Here is a 13699-nt window from a genome sequence, read left to right on the forward strand (position 1 = left end):
TATAGTTACTGGGTAAGTCTCCAAATGCATGCCCTTTAGTTTTATTGATTTGCATTATCGAATCCGCACTAATTAAGCTAGCAAATGCTTGTGCTTATTAGGCGTAGCTGATTTGATTACTTAAAACCTTAGGAAATAATTTTGAACTACATCCATTGTACCTTAAGTAGAAACATTCTATGAACATGAAGTTAGCAAAATAGTTGCAGTGCTAAAGAAAAAGAAAGGTTGAGAAGATGAGATGTTGAGGTGCCCATTTCATTTTTTGTTTATTTATTTATTTTTATTTTTATTTTTATATAATTTGGTGTAGCTATAAAGTGATTTTGTAAAGTTGACACAAAAAAGTGGAATTATTTGTAAATTGTACACATGAATCTCATTTCCAGACAAGTCTTGTCAATAAGATAGGTAGTCTTTAATTTCGAATCCCGAAGAGGGGGAGGTATTATTAGAAGAGGCCAAATCTTCTCCGCCGGGATGGAAATGTGACCCTTTTACACCTTATAAAAATAATCAGACACTTATCCCACTTATTTAACACACAAGTTACGGTGCTAGATAGAGAGAACAATAAATTCAAAACGAAATCCCTATACATTAGGAAGATTCTGTGGGTGTGCACATAAAACTCTCAAAACTAAAAAGGGAAAGAAAACTTGAATGCATTAGGCTTCCAATCCCGGACTCTTATTCTCATATGTCTTGCGCCATAACACTAGCAAATATGAGGCCAAATCAGACTAGTTCACTTAACGCCTTTTTAGTTAGTTTTATATATTTGAGATGAGCTTATTGTCTAAGGCTCTAAATCAATGAAGGTTCCACACATACATAACTAATGCTTTTTTTTTTTTTGTCCAGCTTTCATTCCTCCCAGACAATATTGTATAATACCTTAAGTGCTAAAAAAACACTGATTAGCTAGTAACAGCCCAAGACAATATAATAATGTAATCGACGGTCATATCTATCCAAAATTTTCATTGTTAGCTCAAGAGGCTTTTTTTCTTTGGAGTATGAATACAATTTTTTTTTCCTCGATAGAGAGTAGAAGAAGAGGGGCAAGATTGTGGGGACATTTTTTCCCATTTTCCACGCACGGCATCTTCCAAATATATAGGGATTTTGTTTTGAATTTACTGCTCTATCTATCTAACACCTTACTACCTACGGTTTGGGTGTTAAATAAGTGGGACAGGTGTCGAATTATTTTTGTAAGGTGTAAAAGGGTCACATTTCCACCTGGGCGGAGAAGATCTGGCCTCTTATTAGAAATCACCTTTTTTAGTTTGTTGCATGAATGTAATAAGAAGAAAAAAGTAGGTGTGGGTTTTAGCTCTTATCTTAGAAGAGGGGTTAGGGGAGCGGCTAGGGCTGTCAATGGGTTTCGATAACCCGATAACCGATCCGAACCAAATCGATAAAAAACGGTTTGGATTTTAGTATTTTGGTTTGCCCTCTACCGACCCGAAACCGAATCGAACCAATAAGATATTGGTTTGGTTTTGAGTTTGCCCTCCACCGAACCAATATGAACCCGAACCGATAAAATGGCATTTTAGTAATATTTATGATTAGTTTTGTATATGTTTATCAATTGTGTGGTTGAAATTAATCAATTTAATTTAGGATTTAATTGATTTTTATAGTTTTTGGTTCGGGTATGTTCGGTTTCGGTTTGCAATATATCGGTTTGGTTTGGTTTTGGTTTGTAATATATCTTATCGGTTCAGTTTCGGGTTCCCAATTTTCTTATCTGTTCGGGTTTGGATTTTTCAGAATCCAACCCAAACCGATCCATTGACAACCCTAGGTGCGGCCATAAACGAAGTCGTACATTATTATAGGTAGATATACAAGTATACAAACCGTGCTACGCATCGGTTTTTGTTAAGCCTTGAAACCCATCCCTCGAGATCGATAGGTAGCATGGTATTTTTGGATTCTAATTGTAATTCAAGAAATGGTATAAAAACATTGGGGGCTAGTTATATAACTTTAGTGATATAAGGGAGGCTCTTCTAATTGGTTTAAAAGTGGAAGATAATTATATGATTTCACTGACATGAGAGAGGGGGGGTTTCTAAATTATTAATAAAGAGGGAGTTTGTTCTAATTTTAATGAGGAAGGTGCTTCTAAATTGGATAAATAAATAAATAAAAAATTAACTATTCAAAAAATCGAAAGTGAGTGGGTGTTGTGGGAAAGTCGAGTATCATAAAAGTGTAGAGATGTATCTTTCGTCCATACAAAATACAAAGACAGAGTGGTCAGTGGTAACCCACCACTGGAATTTACACATAAGAGACTAGAACAATTACACATCACAGAAGAAGAGTTGTTTATCGGTTTTGCGCCCTTCATGATTTTGTGACACGTGTTAATTTCAGTCATTTTGTTTTCTGTTTTTTTGTTTTCTGTTGGCCCACAAGAAAAAAACGTAAGAGAGAGTCAGATAGACCAGCGAGAGAGCGACGTGGGAACTACGTGCCCAAGAGTCCAAGACTAGTCTCTACTCTCTACTACTTATAAACAGCGTGGGCGAGGGAGCCGATAGAGCTGTCTATCGGTTATGTAGTTCTGCCCTTCATGATTTCGTGACACGTGTTTATTCCAGCCAGTTTTGTTTTATGTTTTTTTGTTTTCTGTTCTCCCACAAGGAAAAAAAAAAGTAAGAGAGAGAGAGTTAGATAGACCATAAAAGAAGAGAGAGAGAGCGACGTGGGAACCACGTGCCCAAGACTAGTCAATATATAATTAGGTGAGCCTTTAGTTGAACAGATATCTATTCGGAGCGAGATGGAACACAAGTGGGATCGATATCTATTTGTTCTTTTGTCATTTGCTTTATTTATTTTTTAAAGATCAGTTGATCATTTAGGGCATCTCCAATGGAGAGTGTAAAAATCCACTTCCACATAGACGCCATTAGAATTATATACTCTATTTAACTCTCAAATACATAAAGTATATATTTACTACTTGTGGTTCTTCCAATGGTAGGTGGAGGCAAATGTGTAAAAAGAGATAACAACGGACTTAAACTGTCACAACTTATTCAAAATAATGAAAAATGACGGGCTTGGCCAGTCGCAAATGTAAACAGATAACAGAATGTGGACTTCATCGAGTCGACATCACCTGCCATGTCTGCATCTGTATAGCCTTCAAGTAAGGTCTTACTTCCACCAAAACACAAACACATCTTGGAAGTGCCCTTGAGATATCTCAATATCCATTTAACACCTTTCCAATGCTCTTTACCCGGATTTGGATGTAAATCGACTTACAACACCAATAACCCGAAATCAATATCCCAGTATTTGTACACACCATTGCATACATCAAACTGCCCACTGCGGATGCATAAGGAATCTTTTGCATTTCTTTCTTCTCATGCTCACCCTTAGGACACTTAGTTTTGGTTATGCAGAATTGGCCACCAAGTGGACAACTCACCGGCTTCGCTTGATCTATGTTGAATCTCTTCAACACCTTCTCAATATGGTTTTCTTGAAAAAGCCACAACTTTCCACTCTTTATGTCACGAGTGATCCGCATACCAAATATCTGCTTTGTTTGACCCAAATCCTTCATCTCAAAGGACTTACTCAAGTCTTTCTTTAACTTGGATATCTTGTTGATGTTTTGGCCAATTATCAACATGTCATCCATATATAACATAATCACTATGAAATCTCCATCTGGAAATTTATGAACAAACACACAGTGATCGGAAGTGGACTTCGTATAGCCATATTTCACCATAAAGGACTCAAACTTTATATACCACTATCTCGGTGCTTGTTTCAACCCATACAAACTATTTCTCAGCTAGCATACTAGGTGCTCTTTGCCTTTGACCTCAAAACTCTCTAGCTGGTCCATGTAGACATCTTCCTCAATATCACCATAAAGAGAAGATGTCTTGACATTTAGTTGCTCAATCTCTAGGTTCATACTTGTGGCCAAATCCAATACCACCCTGATAGAAGTCATCTTAACAACCGGAGAGAAAATTTTGTCAAAGTCAATACCTTTCTTCTTATCGAATCCCTTCACAACAAGGCGAGCTTTGTGCCTTGGATGTGGATTATTCTCCTCATGCTTGACTTTGAAGATCCACTTATTCTTGAGAACTTTTCTTCCTTTCGGTTTCTCAACGAAATCATAAGTGTGATTCTTATGCAAAGAACCCATCTCATCTTGCATGACCTTCAACCACTTCTCCTTGTCTGTTCCTTCAAGAGACTCTTGATAGTACATAGGTTCTTCACCATCAGATAGTAAAACATATGTATGTGGTGGGTATCTGGTTGAAGCTTGTCTTTCTCTCTCGGATCTCCTTACCACATCCTCTTGTGGCTCAGGAGGATGCACTTCTTCTTGCTCAGGTGGTGGTTCATGCACTTCATCTGTATTTTCTATATCAATAGGTTCAATCCCATCATGTACAATAGGATCATCATCATGAGCCTCAAACCCATGGTTATCTGCATTCTCAATGCCATCTACCGCTTGTTCCACTGTCGGAACTTCCGGTTCTAAGTCAACAAGGTCATCGACAAAAGCTTCTAGCTTCTAGCCATTCTCAAAGTCCTCTATTGTCTAATCTTCTAAGAACACGACATCTCGACTTCGGATTACCTTCTTGTTAATCGGATCATAAAGCTTGTAGCCAAACTTCTCATCCCCATAACTAAGAAAAATACACTGCTTGGCTTTGTCATCGAGCTTGGACCTCCCATCCTTGGGAATATGAACAAATGTTCTGTACCCAAATACCCTCAAGTCACTACACCATAATAGGATATTTGCAACACGCACCTTTTTTGATTTGCAACGCTTATTTAGCGTTAGTAAGTTTCCAACGTTAAATAAGCGTTGGCAATGTTGTAAAGCGTTGCTTTATTTGGGTGAATTTCCGGAATTAATTGCTAACACTTAAAAAGCGTTGGAGAAGTGTTACAAACTTAAAAATTTCGCGAAATGAAAAAAATCGAAATATAAAACACGACTTTTTTTTTCTCTCTCTCTCTCTCACCGCCGCATTATTTTCGCACTCTTCAAAACCTAATTTTCAGATTCATGCTTGAAATCAATCAATCAAAGAAAAAGAAGAAGAAGAAGAAGAAGAAGAAGAAGAAAACAAGGAGTTTGGAAGTCCGTTTTGACACAATCCATTTCTTGCGGTTTGAGGTAATGTGTTTGTAAAATATGGCAACAAGGCTTCTTCTTCTTCTTCCTTTCGTAGGATTTGTTGTTCACGTTTGTTTTTAACTTAATTTGTCGTTAGACTTCACTAATCAAATCAAGATGTCTTCTTTTAGTACTTGTCTTGGAATTTATTATGTCATATTGTCATTCTCGTTTGATTTGATTGGTCGTTGATTTGTTGATCATTACGTTTGATTGGTCGTTGATTTATTATGTCTTGGAATTTATTAAGAAGAAGAAGACGAAGAAAAGCTCGGATTGATTTGTTGAAAGAACACGCCATCGAATATAGCGAGATTAGAAGATGTGATTGATCGGTGTAAAGCTCGTCAAAAGTATTTAGCTCAAACTAAAAGTTCTTGTGATGGTGAAGATGTTAGTTGGTACTTTTGCAAACTTCCTCTAGCTCAAAATGGTGGAGTTCTCAACACTTCACTTGAATTTGAATTTGAATTTGCATTTGTATTTATGTGTATTCTCGATGTTTTGCTAATATGTGTTTATTGATGTAGAGTTAGTCGCTGCCCGATTACCTAGAAACGGATGTAGTAGGGAAGGGTGAGTACTTTTCGGTTCGGTATGAGGGATTCTCTTGCATTGGAGGCCTCATTCTTGCGGTAATCATCATAAATCAGTTTGTTATGAATTGTGAATGATATTACGTGTTTGTGTTTACTTATTTGTTAAAACTAGTTCATTCATATTGAGGGTCGATTGGGGGAAGCCCTTAGTATTCTTAGTGGATAGAATGAAGCATTAATAATTAGTTGGAATCTTGTTCTATTTTAAGAAGGTTAATAATAGTTATTTGGATTTGCTCCATCCACTAAACCAGTTTTGTTTTCAGTTCAAATTTCAAATTTCTTACCCCCGTAGGTAAGAATACATTTCAGTAGGTACTTGGTAGTTGCGACATTTTAGTACTTGAACACATTTTCTACCCAACACTATCAAGTTGATAAATTCTACCCCCACACACCCCATACGACTAGAGTTCATGGTGTAGAAACAAGTCAAGAAGACATGTAAACTTTATATACATGCACAAGTAAAACAATAGGAAAGTGAAACTGAATTCATAGGCCCAGTTCCTCCAAGATGTTCAGGTGTGTCAGAAAATTTTCAGGTGTGGAATGAAAGACTTGTTAACAAGAGCTTCAGGTTGTCTTGAATGTACTCTACAGTTGCAAAAGGAATGAGATTGTAAACGATCAATGTCACCACTGCACTTGATTACTTTAAGGTCTGTATTCTTAGATCCAAGGAAATTTTCTATCTTTTTGCAGGTTTGTTGCTATGAAATGATATTTTCTCTCTAGTGAAGTAGACTGAGAAAACTGTTGATGGGCTAGAAGCTTGGAGTGAGTACATGACACAAAATGGTTTTCCATTTAGCATTGGTACTATATATAGCATTAGTTCTTTCGTCATGCAAATGCTAATGCAATTCTTATTAAATCATTTTGTCATTGATAGATGTGGCTCGGATGAAGAATTTTAACTTGAAAAGCATGTGGAGAAGTCGAAATTGAACAATCGAGGAACATTGTGAATGGTCATAACGATAAATGATGCTTTTGATTGTGGTGGTACGCTTGACGACTTCTATTCGGGGTATGATTTACGTGTTTGATGTTTGAGTATCGATTTATTAACAAAAATGTTCTTACATTCGAGTAATGAGAGAGGAACGCTAACTTATCTTTGCCTTTCTTTGGACCAACCACATATGCATGCATTTGTTGATCAATACCCATATGCATGCATTTGTTGTTTGCGGTCTTTTTCTCTCTTCATGAACCTTACCAAATTGGGAAGAAAATAGACATTTTGAAGAGAATATCTTGAGACTATGTCCAAGATATTAGAGAAAACAAGACACATTTGTCTTTATTACTAAATTAATTAATTCATTAAAAACACTACAAGTATAAATAGTCTTTAACAGGTTTAGAGATAAGGCTAGGTTTCAAACATGGGGAGAGCGGCAGTTTTGCTTTTCTCTGTTTGCTTTTTTGTTGTGGTTTGTGGTGTTGATCTTTGCTTTTGTCAAGTATAATACATCGGTTTGGGATTTGTATAAGGGAAATTGAATGTGCATTTAGTTCCTCATTCACATGATGATGTTGGTTGGTTAAAAGCGGTTGATCAAGTATTATGTTGGATCTAATAACAGTATTTAGGTTCTAATTACTTAACTCTTTTGTCACGGTTAGTAAAATAGGTACATTGTGGAGATTTCTTACATGAATTTTTTTAAATTTGGTTTTGTGTTTTTTGTGTAGGGTGCTTGTGTTAGGAATACATTGGATTCTTTGGTGGATTCGTTGGTTCGTGATCCTAATAGGAGGTTTATTTTTGTAGAAACGAAGGTGAATTTAAGTAATGCTTTTCTTTGATTTGATTCTTGTTTATGTTCTTGGTTCTTGATCTTTGATAACTAGAACTTGAATTCGGTTTTAGGCAATGGAGTATTGAACTATTATTAAGTATTACATAATTATTTACATTGAAATAGTTGTTAACAATATAATTGAAGTTAATTAACAAAAAGATGTGCCTGACACGAAATGTAGTATAGTTTGTTTCGTGTAAATTGCAAATCCATGAATGCTTCCGGGAGTTCAGTTAGCTCAAACAAAAACTTGACATACTTCTCTTTCTTATCCTTCTCATCAATAGCAATCTCATAGAGTTGGCCACTAGCAGTGCCAAGAATAAATAGAAAATAGAATTGAATATATATATATGGTGAGGTTTATGTCTAAGAATTGGGAAACTGATTAAAAAGCATTTGTATGCATGAAATAAATTTACAAACGTTGTTGTGGAAGTGAAAGATAAGATAACATGATTGATGGATATCTCACCTTGATTTCTTGTACTAGAAGCAATGGCCATGTTTACCATGGATGTGTCCTCTCGAAAGTGTGATTGATGGTTGGGTGTCGAGGTGGCCAAGTTTTGTCCACAACTTAGACTACTTAGGTATATTGGCGACAAACAAATCCGCGTGGTTTGCAGGATGTTATTTGAACATGTTAAGATACACTCCTCGACATCTCATGTAAGCATTTGATGGGAAAAAATACTTGATTGTCGACTATGACTATGTTCATTGAAACTCTTAAATGTCAAATATTGATGATACTATTGTTTACCTAGACTTCTTATATACAGTTTTTGTCTCAAGAATTCGCAATCTTATCGACTCATTATCTAAACTAGTGCAATTCTTGGGTTCGGTTTGGATGTGTTGCGAGAACGATCGGCTTTGCCTTTTGATATCCTATTGACAACTTATGACATAGTTTTTCGGCCGAAGCAAGCGGTCTTTGCCTTATTCTCGAGGAGGATCCATACGATCTTTGAACCGTTCTCGACCATGTCTTCCTTTTTCATTTGTCCTAGCTTGTAGATTTTCTTGGCATGGGAATGAAAATTCAGGAGAACTCTTACGTGGTTGATTATTTGTTGAAATGATGTCTTCGGGCATTTCTCTTGAAATTCTGTTGTCCCGATTAGAAAATTCTATTGCTTATTAGAAAAAGATTTGCTCATTGCATCTTTGTTCTTGCAATCCTCTTCCAACCCCGACTTACCTACTTGATTAAGGAAGGAATGGTATCGTGACATCGAAGTTTCAGCCACGGTCTCATCTCGTTCTTCAGTAATATCCGACCGGGTTCCCATGTTCACGGGACTCGGAGTATAGCAATTATTCCTCCGAACTTATCTTCCCATTCCCTTTGAGCATTTACCTCGGATATGTCACTTATCCCATTGCTCTCCAAAATTGCCAACACCTCGGTAGCCTTCTCGGCTTTCTTTCTTTGTTGAGATACCTATGTTAGTCGTTCCACTACCCTTTTAGCTAATTCATCGACTCGTCTTGCGAGTTTCGAGATGGATCTTCGACGAAAGAACGGGCACAAAGGAACTCTATAGTCATTGAAGTTGACTCCTCCATGACAATTATCTGGTTATGATCAAGCTCTATCAAACTTTTAGTCTTACCTTCTTATTGATCTTTGGTGAAATTACAGGACCTATCATAAGTCGTTTGAATTTCACAAAACCTAGTTCTTCATTATCAAACTTTTAGTCTTACCTTCTTATCGATAATCTTGACACCCGGCATTTTCTTTCGGATCGAGATACCTTTATGCAAACATTTAACGAGTCGCCAGACATTGAGGACCGAGGGATGGCAATGATCTTTGCCATACAATTTGGAAGAACAAATGAAGCTTTTGGATAGTAGGGTTGAAAATCACGAGGATTTGAAGTAGAGCGATATAATAACTTGTGAAGAAGATGAAGATGTGCTTCTCCAAATGTAAGCTAAGCTATGATCACCTTGTTTAATTCCTTGACTTTAAAATTTAGATGATTTTGATTACATTCTATCTTATGCATGTCTTTTGGTCATTGACTTATAGGAGCTCAAAGCTTTATGAGTTTGAAGGAAAAGGAGATAAATGGAAGGAACTATGTCACGATGCAGTAAAGCTATTGAACCACAAAATAAGCTGGAAAAGTTCGATTGATTATGCAACTGTGGAATTCATAGTGAATACCTTACATCGGCTATTTCCATTGTTTGATTATAGGTACTAAGCTTCTTCGTTTTGCTTCAAATATGCAGGTCTTAAAATGGATTTTGAGCATCACGGATGACTAATAAAGACATCTATACATCATCTTTATGTTTATTTTCTATTTTTCTGGCCTCTAAATATTAGGATTTAAGCGCTCTTAACTTAATATTGTAGGTGGTTGATTGATTTAAATCTTGAGAGTTTACCAAAGGCAAGTATGCCTAACGATATAAAATTTTCTATGTTATTCATCTACTTGACCATCTCGGGTTATTTGGGTTCTTGCTTTTATGGTCTCTTTGTAATCTATGATTAGAGTGTCACAAATTAGGTGTTTTTTTATAATTATATATATAGTTTACAAGCGGGTTTTCGATTGTTGATTTATGGCAGTGAATTGTTATATTTCCAACTAGAGAAGGAACCGGTGATCTCACTAAAACTTGAAAAGTCTTTTACTTGCGTTGTAACTTGTAAGGATCGCCAAGATTAGTCATTTTCAATTGCCTGATGGCTGAGTTTGGTTCGTACTTCGTAGGTACCTTATTATATGTGTTAATCTTTTTTTTTTATATATATTTTTTATATATTATATTATATTAAGGGTGTTTAATTTTGTGTATTTCACCATTTTTTCAGATGAGAGAGAGAATATTTCGGCTGAGGGTGATAAGTTCAAATCTGTTATCGACCAAGTCGAAAGCCTACATAGTCAGGGCACTTTTCCCCCTCTTGTTTTTATTATTATGTCTACATTTGGGAATGATAGCTTCTCTAGTTTGATTTCAGTGGCTAGCTTGCAATATAAAACAAAAATGTATCATTGAATTAGTTACAGATTTTGATGTACCTAGCATACTTGATTTTATTGTTACAATGCTCCCGGCACCCGCTTGTCTTGAAGTACAATGTAAGTAGGACTTTATTAAGCTTAGTAAAACACTATGATGTTTTTGGTATGTATGACCACACTTCGATATTGCTTATGAATATAATATGGAGAAAACAAGTGCTTTTCTTCCACTTATATGTTCTCTCTTTGCTTTTGGGTTCGGATTCGGAATCCCGGGGAACAAGTTCGCGGTGCGAAGCTTTGTTAGATATTGCCAACACCATTGTAACTTCGTCAAATCACAAAGCGTTGATGGAATTACTCCATCGATTTCATTACTTCATTGCTTAGTAAGTTTGCACATCAAAATGGTGAACCGAGCAATCGAGAATCTAAGGGACTCAATGGCTTGGGGTAATTTTGGTTTTTTTCTGTCACATTATAAGAAGGGGCGGTGGATGCTCAACCATGTCGGTGCTTTTTTTTTTTTATTATCTTTTGAAATAGAAATAATTTTCAAGTTTTTCCCTCCTTAATTCAATAAATCTTCATTTAAATATGTGTTTCTAATGTAATTTAGGCTTGGGCCTATGGATATGGAAATAAAGCAGCGGAATATGAGAAATTATATGAGAAATTATGAAATATGAGAAATTATTATTTTTTTATTAGCAACCCATCAGCAACGGTTTATAACCGTTACAAACGAATTTTAAATTATTTTTTTTTAAATTAACTAACAACTTTGCAACGGTTAAACCCGTTGTAAAAATTTTAACAAATTACCAACGCTTAAAAAAGCGTTGCAAAGGTTTTAAATATGTATATAATAGTTATAATAAAGCGTTGGAAAGTTCAGCTTTGTAACGCTTTTTAAGCGTTAAATTTTCTGCTTGCAACACTTTTAAAGCGTTGGAATTTTACGCTTTAACGCTTTTAAAAGCGTTGCAAATATTTCCAACACTTTATCGACGCCATATTTGCAACACTTAAAAAGCGTTGCGAAAATTATTAGCAACGCTTTTTTGCCGTTGCAAATAGCCTGTTATGGTGTAGTGAGTATCCATAATCAACATCTCTGCCTGACCATACTCTCTCTGGATAATCACTATTCAGAGACTTCGAAAGCGATAGGTTGATCACATGTACGGCTGTGCGCATTGCTTCTACCCAGTAACTTCTCAATAACTTGGAGTGAGACAACATGTATCTCATCCTCTCTACAATGGTACAGTTCATCCTCTCGGCTATACCATTGTGTTGCGGCGTCTTAGGTATTGTCTGCTCATGACGAATCCCATGACTCTTGTAATACTCCTCAAACGGCCCAATGTACTCTCCCCTGTTATCTGAGTGGATACACTTCAAAGGCTTCTTGGTCTCTCTTTCCACCATGCTATGGAAAATCTTGAACACACCGAGAACCTCATCCTTGGTTTTCAAACCATATGCCTATATCTTCCTTGACGCATCATCAATGGAAGTCAAGAAGTACAAAGCTCCCCCGTGAGACTTCATTTTCATGGGACCACATAAATCCCTGTGCACTAGCTCAAGAACATTCTCCTTGCAGTGAGAGGGGGATCTTTGGAAAGATACTCTATGTTGCTTTCCAACCAGACAATGAGTACATCTATTCAAATGCGTATCTTTAATGTTTGGCAACACCTTTTACTCGGCAAAAACTTCCATGCCTTTCTCGCCCATATGACACAATCTCATATGTCATAGTTCGGTGGAAACTTCTTCTTGTACCACATGTAACTCTACTTTACATACACTAACTTGTGTCTTGTAAAACGAACAACTCTTTTTTCCTTTGGCTACCATAAAGGAACATCTGCTCAGTTTCCATACCCCGTTACCAAACGAGCTTTGGAAATCATCATCATCTAACTTCTCTGCGGAAATTAGGCTAAGTCGAAGATCGGGGACATGTCTTACATCCTTGAGTGTCAAGGTGTAGCCGGCACTAGTTTTCATATGAACATCACCGATCCCTGCAATCCTTGAGACTCCACTGTTACCCATCTTTACCTCACCAAAATCACCACAATTGTAGGTAGTGAATAATCTCCTGTGTGGTGTGACGTGATAGGATGCTCTGGTATCTACCACCCACTATGTATCCTGATATGAGGTACTGACACAACACTCGTCACAATCTGACACAATTCCCAATAGATCATCATCTGAAACTACTGCGGTAGTATCTCGGCTTGTGCTTCCATTCCTCTTTACCAAGTCTTCATGTATACAATTATTCTTCTCATCCCTCCTGAGTGCTCTACACTCATATCTGAAGTGGCCCTTGGTGGCACAATAGTAACACTGTCTCTCTGCCTTAGGAGTTATAGATTCACCCATAGATTTGCCTCTGCCATCACCTCTAGAATGAGGTGGTTTTCTACTCTTAGCTCTCCCCCACTTCTCGGTGACATAGATCTCTGAGTGAGAGGAACTACCCCGTGAACCCCTTCTTGTCTCCTCATTCAACAATGCCCCGGTAGCCATCTCCATGGTAATGATTCCATCCTTTGGCGGCCAAGAGAAACCGCTAAAAGTCTCTTAACCGTCGGGTAGAGAATTCAATAGTAACAAAGCCTCGACTTCGTCACCCATATCAATCTTCATCAAATGCAACTGATTGATGGTATTATGTACTTCATTAAGATGCTCAGACATTGAAGAACCTTCTTTGTACTTCGTGTTAGCAAACTTCTTAATGAGCAGTACCTTGTTTCTGGCCGACTGCCTCTTATAGAGGTTTTCGAGTTTCTTCCACAAGCTAAAAACGGTAGTCTCTTGGGATACATGGTGGAATACACTATCGTCAATCCATTGTCGAATGTACCCAATCGCTTTTCTATCAAGCTTGCTCCACTCGGCTACGGATAAAGCTTTCGATTTTGCTCCCCCATTCTCGATAGGTTGTGTCAAATCCTTGCAATAGAGCAAGTCCTCCATTTTGGCTTTCCAAATGATGTAGTTTTCTCGGTTTAGACTCGTCATGCGAGTGTTGTTAGAATGATCCATCTACAACAA

The sequence above is a fragment of the Coptis chinensis genome, chromosome 8, assembly GCF_015680905.1.
Source record: "Coptis chinensis isolate HL-2020 chromosome 8, ASM1568090v1, whole genome shotgun sequence".
Taxonomy (NCBI): domain Eukaryota; kingdom Viridiplantae; phylum Streptophyta; class Magnoliopsida; order Ranunculales; family Ranunculaceae; genus Coptis; species Coptis chinensis.